Consider the following 21,172-nt stretch of genomic DNA (forward strand, 5'->3'; position numbering starts at 1 on the left):
TAACATTTAATGCTTGGTCAACATATTTAAAAATATAGTCGTTGTGACAGTTATATCAAGCATTAACAAATTTCAAAACAACAACAAACTTAATCGAATACATATCGCATGCAATCGATTATGCAACAGTGTTATGCAAAGTTTTGAAAACTTTTCCCTTTGAAAAACTCTCACAGCACACTTGAAAAAGTTTGTGCAAATACACAAGTTTTAATCGATTCACCCTATAATGTAATCGATTTCAAACTAGTGTTTTGCCAAATCAAGTAAGTATAGAACATGTAACACAAAATACATGTGTTATTAATTATGTGTTGTCATCATCAAAAACTCAGATATTACTAAGATTTTCGGTTCAGCTAAACTAGTGCTCCCTCTATCAACAATTTCAACAATCGCAATATGTTAACATTTAAAATTTGACAACAGTGGGCACGTGTCAGTCTCTTATTGGACTGTGCGAAACTTTTTTCTTTGACTGTTGCTATGGTGAAAAAGGATGCATATTTACCTTTTTGAGGATTTCGAAATTACCCTTTTGTGCACCCTCCATTTTCAACTCAGATTTCATTCCTCTCCATCCTCTCCATTTCGATCATGTGAGTGTTTCAACAAGGTAGTTCAAACTCTCCATTTCGATCATGTGAGTATTTCAACAAGGTAGTTCAAGTCCCTCAAAATTTCAAGCCAAGACATGCTCTAGTAATTGATTACATGGTGCCTGTCACTACAAAAAAATAGATTTTTACCGGGGTTATTTTTTCCGTTTCCGGCGGTTTTAACCCCGAAAAATATGTTACCCGCGGTTAGAAAAACCGTTGGAAAAACCTGTGTCGCTAAGTAATTACCGGCAATTTTTTAAAAAACCGCCGCAATTAACGGGGGTTTTGAAAAACCGCCGGTAGTAGTGGGGGTTTTACTAAAATCGCCGGAAATAACCGAGGTTAAGGAAAACCGCCGGTAATTTGTGGGGCTTATGAAAATCGCCGGTATTTTTTAGGGTTTTCCAAAACTGCTGGAAATGTAAATAATTTAATTTTTTTTATTATTCAAATGACTTGATTATCATTAATAAACCAAAATTAAATAATATGAAACCAAAATTAAATAATATGAAACCAAAATTAAATGTAAACATTAAATATAAACCAAAATATTATTATATAAATTGTAAACATTAGAAATACAATTAATGTTTCTTAAAAATTAAAATTAACATGTTATGAATAATAATTATAGTTATGTACTTCTTCATTATTTTCATCATTTGGTACTTCTTCATTTTATCCATCATTTGGTACTTCTTCATTTTATCCATCATTTGATATGCTTCCTTTTTCAAATACCTACAATATAAAACAATAATTAGTTAATAATATTTTAAAATAATTATTAGACGAATTTAAGAACTATTGATGTTGAAAAATGTTAAAATATGATATAATAGAAACTAAATCCAAGTATATCGATGAAAACAAAAGGTTAAGCATTTTATGGAAAGTAAGAGAAAAAAAAACTAGGTCATCAAGGAGTAAAAGGTCCAGCTTAGAATACCTTATTAACAAGCAAGTTCACTTGTTCTCTGTATATTTCCTTCAAGTCTACAATATCCGCATGAAGTTCCTCCAGCTAAACACATTGGATGTTCTTTAGTATCCCTCTCATAAAATAAGGCGATTGGTTTCCGGTATTGAACATAAACTCATATGTTAGCATCAAGCCATCCATACCAAGCTTTTCTTTATCCGATAATAATACAAAGAGACCTTAAGTAAAAAGCTAATAAAGAAATCATGAAATGAGACCAAATGAAGTTTTACACAATTCAATGAAACTGCAAAAGATAACGCATGTCACCAATGGCTAACAAAAAAAATTAGTAGTTAATATATTAAATATATAACGTACTTGGATTAGCTTCACCAATGACTAACAAAAAAAATTAACAGTTAATAAATCAAATATATAACGTATTTGGATTAACTATGAAAAAGATTATTTATAATCAGTTATTGTCACAATCCGTTATAAAAAAGAATTGCTTGGATATGTTATGTGACAACATATTATAAGATAGTCTATTTCAATAAATAAGATGTCGAATAAATCACATTTTTCATAATTAAGTTAAAAATAGAAAAGGTATTAAATTATTTGTCATAATTTGTTTCGTATTATAAATCATAAACACTTTAAAGTTAGAAATAAAATAGAAAAACAAGAAAATCACCTATCAGATTTTAATAATAAGCTTCAAGATTTTGCATGAAATAAGATAGATTTTTCCTTTAGCTCCCCAAAATCATATAATTCAAATACGCACCTAGTTTCTGAAACATAGCTGAAACAACTTGTAATACTCTATCCCAGACTGTAGTAATAATCAAGTAAGCTCTCAATAGTTTCACAACAAAACTTACACAAACAGGAAACTAGAGGAACAAATGCATATCAATGAAGAAACAAAAGGAGATCAATGAATAAATGCAAATCATCATGTACACCTTAAGAAGATGCATTAAATAATTAACAAAGCATGTTTTTAGTACCCCAAGCTTCATCCCAGAGAAAAAGAAAGAGAAAAATGTTCATCTTTTTGAATCATGACAAATGTTCATCTTTTTAATAGGTTAACCTTTTTTATAAACCTTTTTAATCTGAGAACTAAGCCTTCTCAGAACTAGATGGGGCCAAAAACATAGATTTAATGATATGAATTACATATGCTTTTGCAAACCCATTTAGAGTAAAGTCTCTTTAACTGGTTACTCCAAAAGTTCAGTTTAGTTTTAATTCATGCCTTCTAGTCAGTCTATTTGAATTTAACCATATGGGCAACCCAACTAATCCAATACCTTAAGAACTGTAGCTATCAACATGGTTAGTTCAAGCAATAAAAATAAAATCAGTACTACATAAAAATGCTTACCATGGACCTCATCAACTAATCGCTTGAAATCCTCAAGAGTACCATATCTGCTACTAGTAGCAAAATAATTTGTAACCTGCACCATTGAATCAATGTTTGAGCATGTCACTAAAGGTCAGAGTGGTAATAAAATTCTAGCAAAACTTATAAACAATTATAAGCAGCATGCCAGCATGTACAAGGTGTGCACATAGTTTGTGTCAGTGTCAAGACTTAAAAAAAACATGTATGCCTTTTGTACAATTCATACACATAACTTAAAATAAAGAATCTTAATCACTGTGTAATTACCATGAGAAAAATAAGAATTACAACATTAACTTACTTACTCTGTAACCAAACCATATTATTGCCAAGGAGACAATGCTTGATATCAGAAACAATAAATAATGAGGGATACAACATTTAAGAATGCAATACCATACAATAACCATAGGCTAGTACAACCAAAGGATAAAACTAATATCTGAAAAGGGCATTAATGAGTTAAACTAATGAATAAATTGAAATTTTCAATTAATGTCCCCAGCTAGTCAATGTCATATCAGGATGGGGTCTACAAAATTTCAATAAACCAAGCATGCAATAAGATATGGGTGTCAAAATTGAAAGTATACATAAACTTATGCAGGCTCCATAAACTCCTTTGAGTTTACTTAATAAAAGCATATTTAAATATTAATAAATAATATAATATTTAAAATTTTTAATTTCAATAAAGAAAACTAGTAAACTATAATATCCCAACACAACAAATACATTACATTAAAAATTGAAGGAACAAAACTAGTGTATTATCTAGTTTATTAAAAAAAAATTATTATTAATTACTATATTATATGTTATTCTTCATTTTTTTTACACGTTTAACACTTGTACTTGCACTTTTTATTGTTGCAGGAGGACTACCAATTTATAATATCGCTAGTAGGAATAGGATTTTTCACCTGAATCTACCATCCATGACCAAGGGATGCACCACATAGAATCTTTGTAGCTGTCGGCCTTTCCACATCTGATCCATTTAATGCAATATAGTATAACTTCTCTATCTCTACCAGGCTCGGACAGAATAAGATTATGAAGGTCAATCTTTAGCAGTTAAGATAACACCAAAATTAGATCAAATTTGACGCAAGAAATAAACCTTGAGGCAGGGGTCATCGTTAGAGAACAAAGTATTGTTTAATGGTGTTCCTTCCATAAACATTGACCATGGAGATTTTTCTGGAGGTGATGAATCTGACAAAGACAAAACAGATATAGAGACATAACCAGGACAAAAGTATACTGACGTATCCATTATTAAATTCCTAGTTATGCAAGCCTCCACTATGAGATGCCTCAATTTCCCACCTAAAAGATAATTCACAGGTATCATAGATATCAGCAGAAAAATACACATGAAGAATGTTGAATACTGTTACTATGGGCTCATAGCCGACCTATCGGTAAAATCAGCTCGACCGATGATACTCCTCAGAATAGTGAATTGATCGGTTAGATCAGCCGTTAAGGTAATTAATAGTAATAACTATCGGGGAGTTAATGAGGATAATTATCATTTATTGACAATTAATTGACAATTAATAGTCATTCATTGGTGGTTAATGAGTTAGACCCAACGGTAAGCTCATTATAATTTATAAATATATTTCTGGCAAAGACAGGTAACTTAACTGAACTTGAACTGAAAGCTTAGAGTTCTGATAACTAAATCTTGATTACAAGATTATTACGCAAAGTCACTGACTTGAGCGTCGGAGTGTCTTTTGCAGGCACCCTCCCCCGCGGCTTGGACAAGGAGAAGAGGGAAGACAGCACAACTGGACATCGGAACAGACAACTTTGAATGTCTCGGATTAGGGTTCTAAATCCTGCCGAAACATTTTGGCGCCCACCGTGGGGCCGAGCGGCATCCCGCTGAAAAATTACAAGGAACCAAGATAAGCGCTCGGTCTCGGCATCCCTACTTCAAAGCAAAGCGGAAGCTATACAACATAGATTATCATCTCGGCGTGGAATTTCAAGAGAGATAAGTATTTTTGAAATGTGAATATTTCATATAAAAATAAAATAAATAAAATTTGTATTCCTAATAGTATTAATTCTACAACAGATACTGAAAAATTTAAATATCCCATTTGACAGTTGCAACAATTATTTTATATAGATGTTAAATATATATATATATATATATATATATATATATATATATATAGATATATATATATATATATATAGATATATATATATATATATATAGATATATACCGACTCAGTACATCACATAATAAATATTATATACTGTTACAAGAAACATTATATAGTGTTACAATTTTTATTTGAGAGTAACTAAAAGAATGTAAATTTTCTCTTTAGGCTTTTATTTATTATATATTATATATTATATATATATAATATAATATAATATGTAACTAATATTGGTGCAAATCAAAATATATTCTAACCGAAGCATTTATGTCATATAATAGTTATATAATATAATATATAACGATCGGTGCAAGGGACAAAGGACAATGAGCAGGGCTCCCTGCTTCAGTTCAATAACAATTCATATCAGATTTTTATTATTGCAAACAGCTTAGTTTGCAGGTCGTTCACTAGAAAAAGGTTGGAAAAGAGTCTTTCAAATACTGTTTGCAACACGAGATATTACCATCCACCAAGAGAGTGTTAGATCATACACCATCCTCCTCTGTGATTGATGCATCACCTACGAAAGGATTCACCGACAACATCAAAATAACTCCAGCATCAACACCAGTGCATTCGGCGTTGATCAAAGATTCATATATTTTTATAGTTATATTTTATATTTATCTTAAATTTGTTTTTTATTGAATAACTTAATTATTTTATCCGATTAAGTGATGTTGTTCAGGAACAAAGGAGCATCCAATATTTTCTTGGATTTATTGTTGAACAGGATCAAGATCTTGGCAAAGATTTTTCTCTACAGACGTTTTTCAGATTGCTGTTGGTGGCAATAGGTCTTCACGAGAATTAAGTGGCAGCAATCTTGACTTTTCCTTTTCGTCAGAACGAAAACATAAGGAGCAATAAAATATGAACTAATATCAAGACTTCAAATTTTTCTTTTTTTTTATATAGCTTCGTTTTTAATATGTTGGCTATTATTGCTTCGTTCCGTCCTCGATTTCGATTCATTTGGAATTTAGAGATCATAACTTCATTCATAGGAAACCCAGCAGCGTCACCCCCCTTTTTTGGTCGGCCAAGAACAGCGGCACAAGTCGTCACTGCAGTCCTCACCGGCCACCATCGGGACGTCCTCAACTCCAAGCTCCTCGGCGGTGGTCGTGCCTTAGGCCTCCTCCAGACCTTTCTCGTCAACGACCGGAACTCCAAGGGTGATGACAATGATGGAAAAGTTTGAAGTTTTTTAATTTTTATTTTTATTCTCCTTTAATGTATATTTGTGCTTTAACTACTCTTTTTTAAGTAAAAAGAACCATTCTGCTGGAGTAATAAAAATGTATGACGACACGCTTCCACATCGGGGCCATAATTCAACCACAATCACTGGCCCGATTAACCGCCACTCGAACGGTCAACCGATCTCGCTTGCCCGACCATCCAGCTTCCTATCAACTATTTTAGTATTAATTTGATTGGCCCCATATTTTCTGATCATTCAAATTCGAAGTGTTATTTTTACTTCATTGCAGATGATAGGACCCAGTATAGATGATAGGATCGTATGCCTGTCGACGTGAGGTTTCCTTGACATGAGTGAAGAAGTTACCGCTCGGTAACCAGAATCAGACTCGTTTATCGGCACCGAGCGGTCACGTCCAGCAGCAACATCTTGACCGAGCGGTCACATCCGATCTCAACATTTTGGCCGAACGGTCTTGCTCGTGCGTCTCGCCTCAACATTTTTGACCGAGCGGCCTCAACATTTTTACCGAACGGGCTTATTTGCTCATGCGCCCGACCTCAACATTTTACCGATCGGGACATTGACTAAGTCGAAGCTCGGAGACTCGGACGCGTTGACACACGAAAAGACGAACGAAGCGGTTCTCATTCAATTCCAATCACAGGCGGCTGACGTTGGATTTCATTAAAATTGTTGAACGTACCTACAATTCACCCGTGACACATCTTAATGAAGTTTCCCATTTTGGTCTTCAAACCTTCAAATGAAGACCGAACGTGTAGAGGCCAAGACCTGCAAGCCACTTGATCAAACGAGAGCTTACTTCAGCTAGCGTCTCCCAAGCGGTGGTAATTCATGTGGTTGTCCTCAACATCTTCTCTTATTCTTTTATGCAGGTCATAAAATTCTAAAGCAGGTACATTTTGCCCGAGCGGTCACGTCCGGCCTCGTCATCTTTGACCGAGCGATCGCATTTACATCAAGGCCGAACGGTTTAACTTGCTCGTTCGTCTCGCCTCGACATTTTTGACCGAGCGGTCACGTTTACATCAAGACCGAACGGTTTCACTTGCTCGTTCATCTCTCCTCGACATCTTTGACCAAGCGGTCACGTCCGGCCTCGTTATTTTTGACCGACCGGTCACGTCCGGCCTCAATACTGTTGACCGAGCGGTCACGACCGGTCTCAACTCAAACTAAATTCAGCTACAGTTTTCTAATCGTTCGAAATTTGTATGTTGTTTTTTCTTCGGTGCAGATAACAGGACTCTGTATACAAACTACTTGGCACACCTTGAGCAACCGAGCGGGTGAGGCAGTCTCTTCGTGAGCTCTCACACCGAGCGGGTGAGGCAGTCTCTTCGTGAGCTCTCACCTTGGTCTTAGAGCACGCTCCTCGAGAGCTTCTAAGACCTAAACCGAGCGGGTGAGGCAGTCTCTTCGTGAGCTCTCACCTTGGTCTTAGAGCACGCTCCTCGAGAGCTTCTAAGACCTAAACCGAGCGGGTGAGGCAGTCTCTTCGTGACCTCTCACCTTGGTCTTAGAGCACGCTCCCCGAGAGCTTCTAAGACCTAAACCGAGCGGGTGAGGCAGTCTCTTCGTGAGCTCTCACCTTGGTCTTAGAGCACGCTCCTCGAGAGCTTCTAAGACCTAAACCGAGCGGGTGAGGCAGTCTCTTCGTAAGCTCTCACCAGAGCTCCTAAGACCTAAATCAAGCAGCAAAGCAAGCTCAAGCAAGCTCTTTCGTGAACTCTCGCCTTGGTCTGGGAACTCTTAGCGCAAAACCCGCTCGGACGATAAAGAACGCATGCTAGCAAGAATCGAAACTCAGGTAAAATCCTCTACCGATCGATATAACTTTACAAACCCAACGCAATATCAAATTTTGCTAGGGCTTGGGGGGCTTATGTTACTATGGGCTCATAGCCGACCGATCGGTAAAATCAGCTCGACCGATGATACTCCTCAGAATAGTGAATTGATCGGTTAGATCAGCCGTTAAGGTAATTAATAGTAATAACTATCGGGGAGTTAATGAGGATAATTATCATTTATTGACAATTAATTGACAATTAATAGTCATTCATTGGTGGTTAATGAGTTAGACCCAACGGTAAGCTCATTATAATTTATAAATATATTTCTGGCAAAGACAGGTAACTTAACTGAACTTGAACTGAAAGCTTAGGGTTCTGATAACTAAATCTTGATTACAAGATTATTACGCAAAGTCACTAACTTGAGCGTCGGAGTGTCTTTTGCAGGCACCCTCCCTCGCGGCTTGGACAAGGAGAAGAGGGAAGACAGCACAACTGGACATCGGAACAGACAACTTTGAATGTCTCGGATTAGGGTTCTAAATCCTGCCGAAACAAATACATATATTGCAAGATGGAATCAAGGAAATAAAAGACCTAGTTCCAAAAAGTTAACCTGCTTTTGTATTGGCATTACCACGAATTCCAATGCTAGATTCACCCTTTCCATTCATAGAATTATAAATGAAGCTTGTAGCTTTTCTAGTTGCTTGATTGGCTACATCAATAACTAATGTAGGAGGGCATAGGAGGCCAGAAAATTTGCAAAGGACCTAAACGGATCACTCAATTTCTCACTAAACGTCACTTGAAATCCCCAATCAAACAACATACAATCGAGTAGCGAAATCACAATCACGTAAAAGAATAGCACGAACACCTGCGCTATCTCCAAATCGCGCACCTTATAGGTTTCTAAAATCTAAAGCTTGGAGTCCACATAACTCACAACCCTGCAAAACAGAAACACGATTAAGCAATTAAGTGAAACCAATAGATTGAGTAAAGATAGCGAGAGTGAAATTAGGGTTTATTACTTGATGTTGCAGGAGAGAGATGGTGTAGGGTGAAAGGAGAACGTGTATTGCAATAGGAGAGGAAGAAAGAGAGCGAAAGAGTGAGGGTGAGAATGGCGGTGAGGTATGGCGTTGGAAGCGAGAAGAGAGCTTGGTGCGTGAACTTCCACATCAAGGGTGGTTGTTGTCGAAGCATATCTGTGAGACTAATAGTTCCCCTAGCTCGGGACTAGGAAGTTCAATGTCCAGAGTGTTCAAGTGTTCCACCAGCTCCGTTACGAATGTTGTTGCGGGTTTCTTGCTGCATTGCTTCCAAAGCTTTAGCCTCTTCAAATTTTAGGGTTTTCGAAAGAGAACAAGGGCATGAAAAAAAAAATTCATACGAGAGGGAAAACCTTTAGAGATTGCAAAGGAAGAGAGCTTACTAGTGAAGGGCCAACGACGACATAAGGAGTGAAGAAGAAAATCATGAACGGTGAACACGAAGTGGAGAGCAAGATAACAACTGGGCAACTGGTGTACAAGGAGATAATTAAGAAACAGAGGGAAGTTCAGATATTGTAAGAAAAATAAAATGTTTACTACGTTTTATTATAAAACTGCAAAAAAATATATGCGGTTTTGAAAAAAGTCGCCAAAATTACCTGAGGTTATTAAAACCGTATGAAATAAACCTCTGTTATAATTAATTATTTTTGTAGTGTGTAATCGACTACTAGTGGCTTAATAGGTACCCTAGCTGGGAGAATCTGACTCCCATGGTGATTTTTTTGTGCTTAAGGTTGTCTTTGTCCATTTTTTTCAATGGATGACTCTTGTTGGTCATGGTTGATGGTTGCAAGTGCATCAAAACTCTTCTTTGCCCAACTCATTGTGAAGCAAAGACCCCATGTGGGTGTTTTAGCAAGGTAGTTCAAGTCCCTCAACACTTTAAGCCAATACATGGCTTAGCAATCGATTACATGGTGCCCGTAATCAATTAGATGGTGCATGTAATCGATTACTAGTGGCTTAATGGATATTTGTACAAAAACTTGCAAGTCGCTCCCAGTTGGGAGAACGTGACTCCTCGTGGTGATTTTTCTATGCTTAAGGTTGTCTTTCTCCAGTTTTTTCAATGGATGACTCGTGTTGATCATGGTTGATGGTTACAAATTTATAAAGAAATAAAATAAAATAGAATAAAATAGAATAAAAAAAGAAACATGAAACAATAACTTGAAAGTAAACTCATTTAGGAAGCTTAGAAAAACGTTTTTTTATAAATTAACTGCATATAGTACATTGGTCTAAAAATTATGAGTTAATAGTCATTTGAAAGATCTTTAAGTCTAGATTCCAACAAAACAAGAATTAATTAATTTGGAGTACATTAGAGAAAGTTATCAGCAAAACAACCAGCAAAGGTAAGAGTTGACAGGAATATATAAAACTTTAACTTTAAGGAATTAACTGTACCTACTCAAATTTCCAAAATTTACAAATTATTAATCATTGGAAAACGTTTTTATTCTATTTTCTAATAAAAAAGAATCACATCATTTGGAGGTCCGCGGGAAAAGTTATGATTAAAATAGTCAGCAAAGGTCAAAGTTGACAATCTTATACGTGTTAGTTATCATTGATGGTCTCAAGTATATCAAAACACAGTTTTCCCCACTCAATTGTGGATGAAATAGTCCATATATGTTTTCGAACCAAGGTAGGTGAAGTCTATGACCATTTAGGAAGCTTAGAAAAATGTTGTTTTTGCAAAATTAATTGCACCTAGTATGATGGTCTAAATATTATGGGTTAGTAGTCATTTAAAAGCTCTTTGAGTCTAGATTCCAACAAAACAAGAATAAATTCATTCAGAGTTCGGTAAGAGAAAATTAAAAGTGAAACAATCAGCAAAGCTCAGAGGTGGTAGGAATATATAAAACATTAACTTTAAAGAATTAACTGTACCTAATCATTAGAAAGATTTGAGTCTATTTTCTAATAAAAAAAGAATCAACTCATTTGGAGTTCGGTGGAGAAATTTAAAAGCAAAACAACCAGCAAAAGTTAGAGGTGGTAGAAATATATAAAATGTTAAGTTTAAGGAATTAACTGTACCTATTTAGATGTCCAAAAATTACAAATTGGTAATCATTGGAAAGATATTTGAGTATATTTTCTAATAAAAAAATAATCATATCATTTAGAGGTCTGCAAGAAAAGTTAAAAGCAAAACAACTAGCAAAGATCAGAGGTGGCAGAAATATGTAAAACGTTAACTTTAAGGAATTAACTGTACCTACTCAGATGTCCAAAAATTACAAATTAGTAATCATTGAAAAGCTTTTTGAGTCTATTTTTTAATAAAAAATGAATCACATAACCTGGAGGTGGAAAAAGTTATGATTAAAATAGTCAGCAAAGGTCAAAGTTGACAATCTTATACGTGTTAGTTATCATTGATGGTCTCAAGTATATCAAAACACAGTTTTCCCCACTCAATTGTGGATGAAATAGTCCATATATGTTTTCGAACCAAGGTAGGTGAAGTCTATGACCATTTAGGAAGCTTAGAAAAATGTTGTTTTTGCAAAATTAATTGCACCTAGTATGATGGTCTAAATATTATGGGTTAGTAGTCATTTAAAAGCTCTTTGAGTCTAGATTCCAACAAAACAAGAATAAATTCATTCAGAGTTCGGTAAGAGAAAATTAAAAGTGAAACAATCAGCAAAGCTCAGAGGTGGTAGGAATATATAAAACATTAACTTTAAAGAATTAACTGTACCTAATCATTAGAAAGATTTGAGTCTATTTTCTAATAAAAAAAGAATCAACTCATTTGGAGTTCGGTGGAGAAATTTAAAAGCAAAACAACCAGCAAAAGTTAGAGGTGGTAGAAATATATAAAATGTTAAGTTTAAGGAATTAACTGTACCTATTTAGATGTCCAAAAATTACAAATTGGTAATCATTGGAAAGATATTTGAGTATATTTTCTAATAAAAAAATAATCATATCATTTAGAGGTCTGCAAGAAAAGTTAAAAGCAAAACAACTAGCAAAGATCAGAGGTGGCAGAAATATGTAAAACGTTAACTTTAAGGAATTAACTGTACCTACTCAGATGTCCAAAAATTACAAATTAGTAATCATTGAAAAGCTTTTTGAGTCTATTTTTTAATAAAAAATGAATCACATAATCTGGAGGTGGAAAAAGTTATGATTAAAATAGTTAGCCAAGGTCAAAGTTGACAATCTTATATGTATATATTTCCCTCTTGTTCACATATCTATTATTTATTGAAAATGCCTTTTCAAATTTGTGAACTGTAACAACATTAGATGACATACCAGGGCATGAGTTAGGCAAAAATGGGCGTGGACTTGAACTACCTTGGTTCAAACACCTATAGGAGGTTTTTCCTACACAATTGATTGGGTGTTTTGATACACTTGACACCATCAATGATGAGCAACATATGTTTCGTCCTCAATTGAGTGGGGCAAATTTTTTTTTGATGCACTTAACACCATGATGATCAACGAGAGTCATCCTTGCAAAAAAATAAAAAAAAATCACTCATAGGGACACAAAACTGACCCTGGGGAGTCAAGGTCTCCCAATTGGGGAGTAACGTGAAATTTTTCGTACAAAGCAGCAATCAGCCCCTAGTAATCGATTATAGGGACCTTATGAGACATTATAATTGATTATCAAGGTCTAATTGTCGGTTTGTACAAAAAGTAATACGTGACTTGCCAGTTGGAAGAACTTGACTCCCTAAGGTCCTTTTTTATGTCTTTTTGCATGATTTTGGGTGTGTTTTTACGTTATTTATTCCATTTTTTTAGATGAATGATTGATTTTATTTATCAATACTACGAAAAACCCCTTTTGTCACCGAACAAAGCCTAAACCTTGGAGAAAGAAAACATTTTTTCTCGTTGATGGAGAGCATGAGAGAGGTAGACTGGCGGAGCAACATTGGGGGAGGTCACTTTGGATGTCCCAATGGATGAGAAAACAAAATAAAATCATGAGAGGGAGACACGCAAAAATGGAAAAACAAAATGAGACGAGAGAGAGATAAAGTATGACAACCAAACCATTAATGTCGTATATTCATATTGATATGACAACCAAACCATTAATTAACCATTAACACATGATAATACATATGTAAACTGCCCATAAATGATCGTTGCATTCTTAATTACACTTTAATTACCTAAAGTGGCTATCTCGACCGATCGGCTACCTGTAAGTTGATTCTTATGGTATCGCCAACCATTATATTTCATATAGTACACATCGGTTCTTTGAAGGATGTGTCTATGGTTTTTGGAATATGAATGAGTTAGAATCTCATATTTAGATTTGGATTGCATGATATTTGAAGGCTACGTTGCTAATTTTCTAAATTTCTACTTTATTCTCTTTTTATTTAAAACTAATAAGTTTTAAATTATCTCTAACTTACCATGTCTATTTTGTGTTATGTTACTACCCGTGATGATTATATATTTTTTATATATATGAGTGGAGGATAATGTAAGTGAAGGTCTTTGTGTCAATACCAAATTTTGTCCAGATAGATACCCTTTTTGTCTTGATTTTCTTCTCTTTTATTTGACATTTTTATCTTTATTTTTATTTATTTAGTGTCAACACTCAATTTTGTCCGGGTTGTAAAAAATTCTATTTTTATTGGTTATTTATTATTTTCCTTTTATTTTATTTTACCTTTTTGTTTTATTCTATTTTTATGCTTTTAATTCAATTTCTATTTTATTTCTTATTTTCAATTTGTTTTAATAGAGTTAATTAATCAAAATAATTAAAAAAATTGAAAAATAATATTAAAAATAATTGAAAAATAAAATAAAATTGAGATAAAAAAATAAAAAAAATAGAAAACGTGGAAAAGGGGATATGTGGGACGTGTCTGAAGGAGGGAGACAAGGTGGTTAAGGGAGGATTTTCTAAGATTTTTTTGAAAGAAAAAAAGGGGAGGAGACCAGGTGGTTAGCAAGGGATTTTTCCAAGATTTTGGGCAGAGAGGGGAGGTTGGATCAGAGAGAGAAAAAGAGGAAAAGGGGGGCACACGAGGGACGTTCATCTTGAGCGATCATCAAGTCACAGAAGGGTATCCACCATTGGCACCGGAAAAGAAAGACAAAGGCCAGAGGAGGAAGGAGAGGAAGTCACCGGATACTCGCAGCTAGCAGCAGCCTTAGAGCTCCGAGAGGTAAGCCTCTTGCTCCCCTGTGTGATCATGTATGTTTACTGTATAACTGCCTTTTATGTTTATGCCATTTTGCTTATGCTATGGTGAGGCTGCCACATTCCCCATTTTAGAATCTTATAGCATTCGTTTATCCTCTTCCTCTAAGCATCCATCTTCATCCTTTCTTGACACTGAACCTCCAACTCCTTTCATCCATATTCACCCACTGCCACAAGACATATTAACACCCACGGCCAGTACTAACACCTCACGGTCACCACCTATCTTCACTGACTACACCATTAACTAAAAAAATCAAAATCTGTCTTCATTGCTCTGGCAACAAACAACACCAAAATAGATTCAAATCACCAAATGAGAAAACCTAAACACAGAGATAAGAGAAATTGGTAGAACAATCATCTGCCACGCCGGCAACGGTGGCTGGGAGTTCCGCCGGCGTGAGTTAGGGTCGAGCAAAGGGGGGTGCCGGTGGCGGCGTTTCTATCCCAGGCGTAAAAGGGAGACCCGTGAGGATACCTGCGAGCAGCGAAGGCGTTTCCAACATTAGCGTTTGCCGCCGGTGATGTCTCTGGTCCAGCTATAGGGCGCGGCGGTGTGGCATCGGAGGCAGCGGTGGCCGCGAACGGAGTGTAGCGTCGGTGTGTAACGCGGAGGAAGACCCTCCCTGAGAATCACTATTTTTTTTGAAAAGAGAAAGGTGGAGACGGTAGCGTCGTGGCTGGTGGTGGTTCTGGTGGCGCGAGTTGCCGCTGGCGAGGCCAAGGCATGTTCTGGTTGAGGTGACGGTGGCCGGTTATGGCAGAGACAACGGTGAGTTCGTGGTGCAGAGTAGAAGACCTTGGGTCTCTATAGAAGGCGCGAGCTGGAGAGTGAGGAATGGGGATGAACCTCCTGAACCCCTAGGAAATTCTTGGTTAGAAATCATTCCACTGGGCCAGGCCCAGAAATGAGCGCACGTCCGGGAACCTTAGGCCCTTTTGGAACGCTCGTTATTTAGTCTCGTATTCAAACGTCCGTTCGGACATTTCTTGGACGGACTATTTGTTAGCCATCTCTCCAACGAACGTCCGTTCGTCATTTCCGATAACGAACGTTCGTCATTAGGCTACACTGTTTAAACGTTCGTTCATTAACGAACGTTCGTCCTTGAGCTTCATTGTCCAAATGTCCGCTTGTCATTTCAACAACAAGCGTTTGTTATTAGGCTTCCCTATCTAAACGTCCGTTCGTAATTCCAATAACGAACGTTCGTCATTAGGTTTCCCTGTCTAAACGTCCGTTCGTCATTTCAATAACGAACGTTCGTTCTTTAGCTTACATTTTTGAACGTCCGTTCGTCGTGTCAATAACGAACGTTCGTCCTTAAGCTTACATTTTTGAACGACCGTTCGTCGTGTCAATAACGAACGTTCGTTCTTTAGCTTACATTTTTGAACGTCCGTTCGTCAATAACGAACGTTCGTCCTTAAGCTTACCTGTCTAAACGTCCGTTCATCATTCCAATAACGAACGTTCGTCATTAGGTTTCCCTGTCTAAACGTCCGTTCGTCATTTCAATAACGAACGTTCGTCGTTAAGCTTCCATTTTCGAACGTCCGTTCGTTATTTCAATAACGAACGTTCGTCATTAGGTCACTGTTTAAACGTCCGTTCAACAACGAGTGTTCGTCATTAGGCTTCCATTTATGAATGTCCATTCGTCATCTCCCCAATGAACGCTCATCTCTCAGCCTCAATTTCTCAACGTCCGTTCGTCATGTCTTCAACGAGCGTTCGTCATTAAGCTTCCTGACCAAACGTTCGTTCATTATCTCCCCAACGAACGCTCGTCTCTCAACCTCAATTTCTCAACGTCCGTTCGTCATGTCTTCAATGAGCGTTCGTCATTCAGCCTTCGTTCCCAACGTCCGTGCATTATCTCTCTCGACGAACGCTCGTCATTCATCCCACATTTTTAAACGTCCGTTCGTTAGCTCTCTCGACGAACACTCGTCATTTAGTGTCCCTTACCAGTGAACGTTCGTCCTATCCCCAACGAACGCTCGTTCGGCCACTTTGATTTCTTTTGCTTATTTATTTTATTTTATTTTTATATTTTTTTTTATATATATTTATTATTCTCTTATCTTATTTTGTTCTATCTAATTATTTTAGACATGTACTTATCCTAAAATATATAATATTTATAGGTTAAATAAAAGAATTTACAAGAATATTTTTAAAGGTTTAAGCACACGTGTGACCGCTCGCGTCGTCCTTGTGCTAAAAACCTCTTCTTCTTTTTTATAAAAATTATTACAAAAATATTTAAAGGTTTAAGCGCACGTGTGACCGCTCGCGTCGTCCTTGTGCTAAAAACCTTTTTCTTCTTCCTTAAATAAATTTACATAAAAAATACGTTTTGAAGGTGTGCATAATTTTCTCCCTTCACACACACACTTTTGGCATATCATGAGTGGGGCCCTATACCCGGGTCTGAGCGTAGCTTAGAATTAGAGGAGTTGTGTAGCGGTGTCACTCTGGGATGTACTTCCTGTTTGGCTATCGTGAGAACTCCAGCTAGAGTTTGTTCTCTTCATATGTGTTTTCACACCTAGTTGATTACTCGACTGTTGTGGAGATGCTATGAAGGGGGCCATAGCTCTAGTGACCTTTGACCTTTAGGTTCAGGAAATCATCCTTGTGAGATTGCATATACTTGACCTTGAACTCAAAGCAGTGAACCTTTGGTAGGGCACGATGGGAGGAATATATGCTTCTGTAACCCTCACACTGTTCATGTTTTTTTTTTATGATATTACATTTCATACCATGCATGTGCTTTGTTTCGTCATGTTGTTTTATTATTATGCATCATATTCATACATCATTTAGTAACATGTTAATTTTAAGGGAAATCACAGGTACCTACTTGACTTCATACGAGATGGATGTTAACACAAGATCCGATGTTACACGGCACACCGACTCTTCCAATTTAAGAAAGAAGTATAGTCTAAGGACCCATGTTGGAAACTTGACCGGGCTGATAAACTTGGGTAAAAAGCTTAAGACTATAAAAAGAGAAACCTTTCAGAGAAGATATGGAAATTTGTTGAATTTAATGGAGGTTGAAGTATAAATACCCGCTATCACAGCCTTGGCACAATATTATGATTCTGCGCTTCGATGTTTCACATTTCAAGACTTTCAGTTGGCGCCAACCATAGAGGAGTTCGAGCATATCTTGGGTTTGCCATTGGAGGGCACCACTCCCTATCAACATTTAGAGCATCATGCTTCTATATCCACCATTGCTGCCATCATGAAATTACATCCCAAGGAGCTTGAAGACAGGATGATGATGAGGAATCAAGTGCATGGGTTATCACAGGGATATCTAGAGCAATATTTACATCACCTGGCTGATAAAGAGGATTGGGAAACTTTCATGGATGTTTTAGCCCTCACTATATATGGCATTGTCTTGTTTCCCAAAATAGAAGAATTTGTGGATTACACCGCGATAGACGTCTTCGTGGCGAGTAAAACCAGATCAGAGAATCCTGTAACAGCAGTTCTTGCGGATGTTTATGGGACTTTGAGTTTTTGCCATGAGAGAAAGGGAAAGAAGATTCTTTGTTGCTTACCGGCGTTGTATACATGGATGACAACGCGCGTGTTTAAGGAGATGGTCGACGTCAAGAGTCTATCGGAGACTTTGTCACACCAAGGGCTTAAAGGTAAAGGAAGAAACGATTGGGCCCGATTCCTTGCTGGCTTGAGCGAAAGAAGTATAAAATGGCGCCTTCCTTGGCTCGGAAATAAACTGGCTATACAGCATTGCGGTAGTTTTCCTAATGTGCCTCTCATAGGTGCCCGGTACTGTATCAATTACAACCCCCTTTTGGTGCAAAGACAATTTGGGCATCCTATAAAAGGGGCACCTTCATCAGATTACCTTGCTACCCTATTCATTTATTACGAAGACGGGCATTTCATCGAATTGTTAAGAAAGGTTAAAAGCGCCTGGGAAAATGTTGTTCGAGCAGAGAAGGACTTGAGGGATGGAGTAGTGGATAGCAGGGTTAGTTATCACACCTGGATTCTGGAGAGAGTGAAAGTAGTCAAATTGCCTTTCAAGCCAATCAAAGATCAATCACCTAGTGAAGGACCATCCCAAGCCCCAAAAAGTGAAGAGGTGCAACAATTGAAGGCTGAGATGGAGAAATTGAAGGTGAGAAATGTTAGGTTGGAGAACGAATTACAAAGGGCGCGTAATGATCTTGTGGATATGAGAAATGATAATGAAGAAAAGTCGCGAGCTTATGAAAACATTGTCAAAAGCCAGAAGGATGAGAGGGATTATACATTTCGAGTAAAACAGGATCTGGCGGCTGTGAGTAAGGAATTATCCATGAGGGTAAATGAGAGGAAGGTGGCTTTAGAAGAGGGAAAGCAGTGGAAGCATCTCTACGAAGAAGCCAAAAGAGATAAGCGAGAAGCCCTGAAAAGACTAAGAGAAGCCTAGGTGCAGGTAGAAAAAGCGGGGCATGAGATGAAAGAGATGGCCATGTCGTTTGAGGCGGATATGAACCGGGAGCGTTGGAAGCTAGCAAAAGCAGAAGAAGAGCATCGAACTCTGATAAAACAAATGGAGGAATATATTGAGGAATAGGAGGAGCGATGGAGGTCGATAGAATTTGAAGAAAGGCATCAGGCCTTGATAAAGCAAATGAAAGAGCACATCGTAGAGCAAGAAATGGCTGTAAAGCACTGGAAGGAAAGCTTCGCTCAGTTGGCTGCTTTGGCAAATGGGGCAATTGAAGACATCCCCAAGATGGTGTCGAATGCTGAAGCTAGTACTCATTTTCGTAATTCACCAGCGGAAATAGAATTGTTTATTAATCATTGTAAATGGTTGGTGGGAGAGATGAAATCTTTCATTGCCCGGGCGCGGGATTGATGTACATCGGAATTATGTGTTTTGTTACTTAGACGATGTAATGGATCAAATTTTCTTGAAATGAAAGATAAGGGATGTTTGTTTGGTATCGGCTTGTGTTAATTTTCCATCAGTATTGTCATCGTTATTCTGTGATTTCCACTTATCATTAGCATGCATCATGTTTTCTTTTTGCATTTTTCATCCTTATCTAATTTAATTTAATAAAAAATAATCATCAGTACAAGTGAGAAAACAACGGCAAATTTTCCACGACATCCGTACAGGACCAGAGCTAACTCGAAGGTCATGGAGAATTGGGAGCAGTCACACGAATCTATTAAGGCCGAGGTCAGCCAGTTGAAGGATCAAATGGCCCAGATTTTGGCGGCTCTCGAAGCCCTAAAGACTACGGGAGGGGCGACGCCTGCGCAAGTTGAGGGAAGTGCTCAATATTACCCTCCGGTGTTCAGTTCTGGGAGCCAATCTGTTCCGTTCCCAATGTATGGATTACCTCCAGGTTACACCCCACCTGTGGGAGAATACACAGAAGGGGAGCAGGCCTCATTCTCTTTCCCTACCACTGTCAACATACCGCCAATTAGTACTCAGGGACCTGTTGTAATGTCCGCACCTATGGTAAATGAAGGAATGCATGCAAGCATGTCTGATGGAATACGAGTAACTCCGGTGCCACCTGTGATTACCGGAGAGGGCTTTTCTACAGGGGCTGCACCACATACTCGTTTCAGGGGGTAATAGTAATGTCGATGGGCAAAGGATAAACTGAGAGCCTAGAGGCAAGATTGAGGGCTGTTGAGGGGTATGAAAGTTATGGATTTGGATGTTTCCAGATTGAGCTTGGTTCCTGGCGTCAAAATACCACATAAGTTCAAGGCGCCAGATTTTGAGAAGTATAAGGGAAATACATGCCCAAAGAGCCATCTGACCATGTTTTGCAGAAAGATGGCTGCATATGCTTATGATGAGCAGCTGCTCATCATGTTTTTCAAGATAGTTTGGCTGGAGTGGCATTAAACTGGTATACCCATTTGGAGCCGACTCGAATTCGTTGTTGGGCGGACTTGGCTGATGCTTTTGTGAAGCAGTACATATACAATACACATGTGCGCCAGATCGTTTACAGCTGCAAAACATGTCGAAGAAAGACAACGAAAGTTTTAAGGAGTATGCTCAGCGGTGGAGGGAATTGGCTGCACAAGTTGAGCCACCTTTGTATGATAGAGAAATGGTGGCAATGTTTGTAAATACGCTCCAACCACCATTTTATGAACATATGGTGGGAAATGTATCTTCAAATTTTGCCGATATCATCGTGATAGGCGAGCGGATAGAGATCGGGTTGAAAAATGGGAAGATTGCATATGGCTCGTCGGCGGGTGCAAATTCAAAAAAACCCAATTTCAACTCAGGGAAAAGAAAGGAAGGAGATGTGCATGCAACCTCTGCAACCCCCGTGTGGAGAGGTCAGGCTCTCACTCATAACTATCGACCATACTGGGGTCAACATCCACATGCAGCTAACGCGTCATTTGGTCATCAAATTAGGCCTCAACAACAACCGGGTACTATCAACCACAATACATCCCGACGAATAATTGGAGGGGAGGGGCAAATGTAGGTTCCAATATGAATGTGGGTCCAAACTTATCCAAGAAGGAACCAAGAAAGAAATTATGTTAACTTTACCCAATTCCTACAACTTATACGGAATTATTGCCTCATCTTATCAAACAAGGTCTAGTTGTCGTTTGTCCCCTGAAGCCTTTGCAGCCTCCGTACCCAAGAGGTTATGATGCAG

The 21,172-nt window shown here is 37.6% G+C and overlaps 1 long non-coding RNA gene across 2 annotated transcripts; it reads right to left on the reverse strand.

Annotated features, from left to right (window-relative positions):
* Window positions 1-1,131: 1,131 nt before the first annotated feature.
* On the reverse strand, window positions 1,132-4,290 carry LOC148199413 (uncharacterized). Of its 2 annotated transcripts, XR_015786236.1 has the most exons (5): window positions 4,077-4,290; window positions 3,877-3,983; window positions 2,930-3,005; window positions 1,555-1,779; window positions 1,132-1,346 (listed from the first exon to the last, which is right to left on the reverse strand). It is a non-coding gene; the product is annotated as an uncharacterized LOC148199413 (long non-coding RNA). The 2 variants fall into 2 exon arrangements; XR_015786235.1 differs by having other exon boundaries at window positions 3,877-4,290.
* Between the last annotated feature and the right edge of the window lie 16,882 nt (window positions 4,291-21,172).

This window comes from Vigna umbellata, chromosome 4 (assembly GCF_029865625.1).
Source record: "Vigna umbellata cultivar VRB3 chromosome 4, Vumbellata_1.0, whole genome shotgun sequence".
Lineage (NCBI taxonomy): Eukaryota > Viridiplantae > Streptophyta > Magnoliopsida > Fabales > Fabaceae > Vigna > Vigna umbellata.